Consider the following 8,629-nt stretch of genomic DNA (forward strand, 5'->3'; position numbering starts at 1 on the left):
TATAGCTTTACACGAGAGCTTTAGGGCAAATATGTAAAATTTTGTGACAAGTTCTTTACGTTATAGCTTTCTTCAGTGTTCAAACGAACCATACTTTTTTCATCGTCTGTACAGTTTTAATTGGTTCTGTGGATGACTGTGCTTGCCTAAACTGAGTTTTTTTTAGGGTAAATGGTAGTTAATTCATCAACCAGTCTAAAGATTTGTGTTAACAGTATTCCCAGATAAGCCTTTATTCTGCTCTCTTACAGTTGTGATCATATAAATAACATGCTTTTTCTTAAATTTTGATATTTATTTGTATTACTAATCCCAACTTTTGAGGTGTCCTCTGGAAACTTGCCGCGCGATCTGATGTTCCTTCCCGTCTGCTTTAGCGAACAACTTTTCTCCAGAAATTCATTAAGCGATGTGGATTAGTTAGTTTAGTTGGAGGGCCACTGGTTTATCAGCTTTTGTTGTTATGTGTTTACCCTCATTTTTAAATAAAGTTATTTGATTGATAGATTGAGGCGACACGCAAATTAATGCACTTTGTAATTGCGAAGTTGCTGATGGATCGTAGCCAAATTATCATCACCTAGGCAAGGCCTGATAAACTTAGTAGGTAACACTGGTGCAAGAGACCATGGAACTTCTTCGAAGATGGGACCGGACGAAGGAGGGGATGAGTTGAATGGGGACTGTTTCCAAACTTTTTACCGGACTACCTTTTTCCATGCACAAGACAATTAAGGGGCTGTGAGGAAGCTTAAAGTTTTTGTTAAAGATAAAACATAAGTGCTACTTATAGTCCATGGGCCAGGACCCCAAATTTGATGATTTGGTACCAAAAAGAGAGGCAAAGAGTGGCTTATATTTTTAAAAACTATGACTCCTCTAGTTTATTTTAATGTATGATAACCACGTCAAATTAGTAGTTTTATAGGGTTTATCACGTGATGAAGTGACGTCACTCAGCTTTCAACAATGTCGAATAACTGTACGTACATAAGTTTTTACTCATGTTTTTACTCATGTTATGGGGCACGTCTAGATGATTAAATGGTACCACTGTTTTGCAAGTGATTTTCGAGGCTTTTGTAGCAAAATTAGATGGATTTTGGTTTTGGTTGCCATGGTAACGTAGAAAAGTAGCCTTTTGAACCAGAGGGTCGATAAAAACTAAAGTAATAAAGATTAATTGTTTGAAAAATCTGTTAAATGATAGTTCTAGATAACAACTAGACACTAGCTTGACTCAGGTGTTAAAGCTACCTATGGCGCTGCTATAATATGAAATTACCTTTTTGGCGGCCATATTGGATCCGCCATCTTTGATTTCCAAACATGCCATTTTTGTCCCCTATAGTGCCCAAAAACGATCAAAACTGAAAGGAACATGCAAAATCGCCACATTCAAACTGTGAAAGAAGCTGCTCTTAAAGCTGTAAACTGAAACACCATAGATACAAACTCTTCCGCTTTGCTAGAGATTTCTCCATATCTCTAGCAAAAGTACCGGTACTAATTGTGGTTTTTCTGTGAAGTCATCCTTTTTGGACATCCGAGGTTGACATGCAAAACGTTATAATTCCTCTTACAATGACCACCTGTTTTTATGTATTTTGGGTGTACATTTGGCAAGTCATATGTTTAAATGTAGCAACGACTAGCAATGACTATATTCTTCTGCGGTCAATAAATCCACACACATTTTATTTATCATGTCGACAGCCAAAGGAAATAATGCTGAAAAACAGAATCAGACCACATATTCTAGTCCTCGTCAGCATCGACTTCTACTGTGACAGCTTGTTTTTCTCGCCTGTTGTCACAATTGGAGAGCCGGCACTTGTCTGTGCACTTAAGACCATTCGCAAGGCAGCTATAGTTCGGGAGCCTATACAAGATTTGGTGCAAGAACAAGAAAGTAGCTGTAAAACTGTTGCGGGAGCTGGCTGACCACTCAACCAATCAATCCCTAACTTTTTCTCATCCTGAATCCAGCCATGTCTTAAGGGACTCGGAATTTCAGGGCAGTTCTCAATTCTTCGCCTCCACATTCCTGTTTGCTAGTTTGCTCGACACGCATGTTTATACAGGCAATCAGCGCAAGGTGGTAATTGGTCGGACTCGATGTTACATCTCTTTGGACAGAACAATCTATATCTTAGCTCATTGATGCTGTTTGTCCCTGTACATACGACAGGTGAAATTCTGAAGCATCTGGAATAGATTATCTGAGAATTCCCATTTCACTCCTAAGAGGTCAAACATTTCCTGAAAGGATCTCTATTCTTTGACAATTCAAAGTGCACCAATCTTACCCCGTCCAGAAAGAGCACTTACTGTGTCGCAACCAGTATAAGCGTAAATTTTGACCTATGGCTTGCACTATACTCGTGATGCTGATGTATCTAACTCTTGTTTGTGTTCCACACTTGAAAACTATTGAAGACGGAATTAAGTACTTGAATGACACTCAAAGAATAAATACATCTGTATCTTCTAATACCACAATCAATGTGCTGTAATCCGATCTGGCTGCGTGAGAGAAATGAAAGAAGGCGCACTAAAACCCACAAAAGGTTTTTCCTTCGGGTATTTTCTAACGCTTCCTGGCAATTTACTTCAACATATGTTCTTGGCTTAGGGCCTTGACGCTCACCTGCACACTCAAGCTGGGAATAAGAAATACCATGACCATAACGGTTTAGTATAGACACTAGCTCTGCATCGTTTGTGAGAGTTTTTACAGCATACCACAGAAGAATTTGTTTAGGTGGCTTAATCCTCCCTCTGGTTACTCCAAATAACAGGTCTTGCGCGAACGACTTCATCAACCGCTGGACTCTTTGAGAAGATTATCTCTAACGAATATTTGCTGCCAGTCAGCAAGGTATGCAAAAACGCACTGTCATTGAGCTCTGAAGGGCGCGGTGGCCATGACATTTTGCTTTCTTTGTTTAGAATAGCATCGCGGATGTCAGCCGCAGCTTTCTGAATATTGGAGATCTTCATTGTTGAACCTTTGGTTTCTTTTTCTGCCATAAGGATATTTAGTACATTTCTGGCGATTTGCACTGGCGTTAGGCTAGCAGGGATTAGGAATACACGGTTGCTGTTTAGCAAGTTTTCAAACTTGATCAATTCACTGAATTCTGCTTCTACGTTCCTTTTGATATGCTTCTTTGTTGATGGCTTACATTCCTTAGCCCCTAATGACATTAGATACTCTACAAGTAACTGGATCATCTCAAGCAGCCTTACGTTTTTCTAATTTTCTATCACATCTGATCTTATAAAGTCAAAAAGCATCTAGTAAGCATCAGACCCTAGACGGGCATATTCATCATCCGAAGATTCACTGCTCATATCAGGATTCACACTGCTGCTTGCTTCTGGTCTAGTGCAGCTCCTGTAGCATGTCCTGTGATAACAAGCCTCTGTTGCAACTAATTCGAGCGACACAAGGGCAAGAATCTTGCTGTCATTCTTTTGTGTAGCAATCTTTCTGATAGAGCTATCTGCACGCATATCTCGGCATTGTACTTAAGGCTCACGATTCCTTGTACCCTTGAAATATTTTGGCTTTTCACAAAAAATACAAATGCGCTCGTATGTTGTGGAAATATTGGAAGATCCTCGAATAGAGACTCTCCTAGCCACTTGTTCCTGGTGAGTCTGGCTATTGGATGATTGCTGGGATAATTTATCTAATACATTTTTCATTGTAAAAATGCTTCGACACTTACGATGGTAGTAAATGAGCGAAACTTCATCGTCTCTTAAAGACTTCGAAAGTTGTACGATTTCTTGGTGATTTCTAATCTGTGCTGCACGTAGCAAGGTTTTCCACGACTCCTCGTCTTTAGGATTAACTAAATCACTGCTATCGTCGGTACAGTGAATGATCCACTTCTTCTTGCAGAAACGTTTGACTGCATTTGACTCCTCAGCATCATCTACACTCCTTCTTAGATGAGGACCCTTTTTGTATCAGATTTTTCAGCGTTTAAGTCGCAATGCAAATGCAATAAACAGGGACATAACAGCACATACGGTATATTATAATTTACGAAAGTCTGGACTTCCAAAAGTTTTTTTTTTCATAGCGGTGCCATGATTTGGAATGAGTTACCACAAAAAACATACGAAGAATAACATCGCTATGTCATTTCAAAAGGGGAGTAAACCAGTTAGCTTTCTAGTTTTCTGTTTCCCAGCACAGGGCAATCATGTAAGCCATTCAGGTGTATGTAGTCTTTATATCCTTTTTACTTCACTGAACCTTCTCAGACTGATGATTTTATCGTGTTTAAATAAACCAAATGTATCTATGTATTAAAAATTGGCATATCATATTGAGTTTTCATTACCGAATAACCGATAATTCAAATAATGTTGACTGCAACAGGTTGATCATTCCTAAAATTAGATTTTATTTCAAAATTTATAAATATATAAACAGATGTTTATGATTGATATGAGCAAAATACATATCGGATTATCGAAGTGAACATTGTACAAGAACTGTAAGTATTTGCAAAATTCTGTTTATTAAGTCAAAAGTTCAAAGACTTTTGCCTCAAAAAGTTTTAGCGCTTTATTAACTAGATGATTTTGCTGACTTTTCTTGAAATTATTGCGTTTTATATGGTAAAATGGCTATTAAACCGGCAAATCAAGAACCCACTACCCTTGCCATATTAGCCGCCATTTTGGATTTTACCCATAATGCAATTCGGACGCTACTTTTGAATTTTCTACGCTCTACTTTGGTTAAATTCAGAACAAATAATATTTTGGCGATAGAAAAATGCAAGAAAAAACTTCTCATGTCTCTCATAATAAATTAAACTACAAAAGATATAGTGCATTTTAAGTGCACGTTTAGTATCCTCAAAGGTCATTTCTGGCACTTTTACATGAAAAAAATATCTTGAAAGCTACTCCTACAGAAAGGTTATCATACAAATTTTCAATCTCCACCTTATGTGCTATCAATTCGCAGCAATCATCCTTTGTCCCTCGAATTGGTACCAAAATCAGGATTGGCCCATGGACTATTACGGACACGGCAGATTATCTGCGCACCGACTATTTTCCTTGTCAAAATAACGTGCTAATTGTTGACATTGTATACAGTTCAAACAATGACAGATTTCTTTGGGTTTAAGTTGCAGAATGTTTGATTTTAAGTCAGTCTTTCTTCCCGTGTTTGCCCCTTGTACTATATAGCCATTTAATTTTTTTCTCTGCCTCCTGCTACACAAGTTTCACTTCATTGACTTTTCGCCGCAGTCACTGTTCCTACCCTTGTATGTCTACCAGTGTGTGAAAGTCAGTAACCTATCCTCAATTACTCGTATATAGACAGAGATCGCCACAGTGGGGCAAGTGCTGGGGGATCTTAGTAGAGGACGTGAAAATTACCCACTTTGAACCTGTTTTTGCACAGTACAGTAGATAAAACTTTACGAAACCAGTTAAACTATAAGAAAATATTTAAGTACGAAATAATTTTTTAGCTTTCTAAAAATTAAATTAATTCTTATGATAACAATTATTATTATTATTATTATTTTCTATATCAGAATGTCAGAATTACGAAAGTCTTAACAACGCCGACAGAAAGGTTACGTACACTACTTACCACGGTTATTGTGACAGTGGCAGGGTGTCCAGTTCCTAGTTTTTCCTATTTTTTGAGCCTATTCATATTTTCTCCTATTTTTAAACTAAAACCTCCATTTTTCCTATTTTTTAGCTGGTGAAGCCAAAATTTGTAACAAAATTGAAAATGGAATTATAGTTGTATGTGTTTTTGAGTGAAATTTGTCATAAAGGAAGTAGCATGTTGACTTTGATGTTCTAATATTAGTAAAAATGACAGTTACGTTTGTTCTTTCCATGACCTCTATTGCCTATCAGAGTTCTGTTAACATTTTTTGTTACTTTTTGTATAATGTTCTCGTGCACCTGCATGTTTTGTATGAAGTGTTATAGCCCTCATGACTATTGAATATTAGTAAAATCCAACTAGTGGTCTATTATCAGTGCTGCGTTCTGATTGGTTGAGCTACTACTAGGCTATATGTTATATAGCGAAAAGTGCGGGCTTTTTGGCGGCAAAAAAAAAGGATAAGTCTAGCTTTAACCAGGTAAATTCTTTTTATTCTCGATATTTTTGACCAACTAGTTGGATTTTATTAAAACAATTATTCCTCTCACCCTCATGCCCTCTGAGTAAATAGCCCATTCGGCCGCTATTGACTCAGAGCCCATTCGGGCTCGAGGAATAATTGTTAAATATTTTGCATAGCCCACTGAAACTGCATTTCAGTATCTGTACATGTTATATTTTTTTTTGAAGTCTTGCTCGCCTTTATGTTCATCTTTGAAACTGAAAACAGGATCAAGTTGTCCTCTCACAACACAAGCCAGATAAATCATCCAATCAGCTTCTTGTTTAAAAAACCAATCACTAGCTAATTCTGGATGCTACATGAAAAGAACAGACTAAAATTTAGTTTACGGCACCAGCTCTCTTGGTGAGCCCTGGTTAACAGCTATGCCTAAGCAAGTAGTGAAGGATCCAATATTTTGGTTGCAAATTCGGTCTTGCAGTCATAGCTAAGCAGAGTGTTATGTTCTTCTTAGAACTTAACCATGACACACTTACAATCTGGTACCAAATAGATCAGTGTCATTTTGCATACACCGCGGACAGCCCGGTTCCGTACTTAAAATTATGCGGTCTTTTGACTCAAACAAGCATATTCTCAACCAGCCACCAATTGCAGATTAATGGAAGGAAAGCTTTCCATAGGACTTTTTTCTATATCCTTCAATGACAACTCAATCGTAAGAAATTTCTATCCTAAGAAATTTCACTCGTCAAAGCTTTTGAAAGAATTGTCAACTTAAAGGGAATTTGCATAAAAATGATCACCTTTGATTACAGAACCATTCTCGACCTTTTGTAAACCATAAAAATTATCATTCTGATTTAATACAGCGTAACGGAGCCAATAAACTAAACATTACCGATCATTTTCATTCCTTCCTTAGCCGCAAACGTTGATCTAAATCCTATGAACATAGAACTCTAAGGACTCGTAGCCTTTATTATAACCCTTATGGGGTGCAGGGAAGCTATCTTTGTCAACATGAAAGTACTTTTGATTTTCCTATTTTTCTCCTATTTTTTAATGCAAAGTTTCCTATTTTTCCTATTTTCTCAATCCTGAGTTTCCTATTTTCCTATTTTTTGAGCAACCATGCCGCTGGACACCCTGCAGTGGTATTGGACCTAGTTGGTTTCGCTTTGAGGGGTCAGCCGGCACTCGATTGCCAACTTCACGTCCACCGGAAAACAGATGTGGCACTCATGCAACCGCCTGGTTGAATGGTGGACACCCCACGGTGGTGGACGGTGAGGTCATCAGGACGGTGTATTTTCGTTATTGGTCAACAAACATCGATGTGAGAAATTGTGGTTCATATTATGTGTACTATCTACCTGGTACACTTAATTGGCATCTCCGTTATTGTGGCACTAACTTAAAACAAGGTGCAAGTAAAGTAATACATATTCTATCATTTCACTTAAGTAGGCTTCATTGTATTTAAGAAGGAAAAAAAATAGAAAAACAAAAACAAAAACAAAAAAAACAGCACTTAACTTCAATATCTGATTTTCTATACAAGTTAAGCAAGCAAGAACAGTTTTCTTGAAACATAAAAAGAGGATAAATATTCTTTTAAGCCGTTTTGACAAGATCAATAAAAAAATAATAGCAATAGAACGTACCAGGAAGTCAAACTAGGTAAAATTAAATTAGCCATGAATTTTTTGTGTCACTTGTCACGATGATAAGAAATATACACTGAGTCCAAGAACGCCGTGCAGTTGCTAAATAAACTACGATGGACAGATTCTTTAACTTACAAGATGTGCTAGGTAAGTGCGGGGTATGAATCTGCTTACTTGTTTTAATATTGATCAGTAGAGCGGATGCACTCTATAAAATCGGAAACGAAATGCATAACGACTATAGGTACAGTCAACTCTCGCACTATGTTGAGGCAACTTTTGGAGTAGGATTGGAGTCTCTTTGAGAAATAAACGTACAGTTTAGTGGAACACCTGTCACATGTGTGTGTTTTTCCTGAGTATGACAATAAGCTATTTGCGCTTTGGCGTCATTTTACCCACTACGTGAGAATCCTCTAAACCCCGGATTAAATAAAGCGTTCTTATACCGATTGAGCTAAATCCAGGCCAGACGGTGGAGTTTTACTGTGTGAATCAAGTGTGCAAGTCGCGTAGCGCCCGTGCGAAGGAAATAAAACGTCAATCGGATAAGTGCGCGGCCGTGCTGAAAGTAAGAAATGAAACGAATCGAATCTAGAAAGAAAGTTGAGATTTTAATCTCAAACTAGGAATCAAAGAAAAATTTTTTGACCCCGGCGAGATTTAAACGGGCTATCATGCTAAGAATGATGGCCTTGTCTCTCCGGGTCTCCATTAAAGATCTCCCGTCGTTGGCCGTTTTGGGAACTTCATCTTAACGAACCGCGGACCTATTTCCGGTCGTCGCATTTCTCCCATCGAAAAATAACGTCAGCGAACCCGAGCGGC

The sequence above is a fragment of the Porites lutea genome, chromosome 8 (genome assembly GCF_958299795.1).
Source record: "Porites lutea chromosome 8, jaPorLute2.1, whole genome shotgun sequence".
NCBI lineage: Eukaryota > Metazoa > Cnidaria > Anthozoa > Scleractinia > Poritidae > Porites > Porites lutea.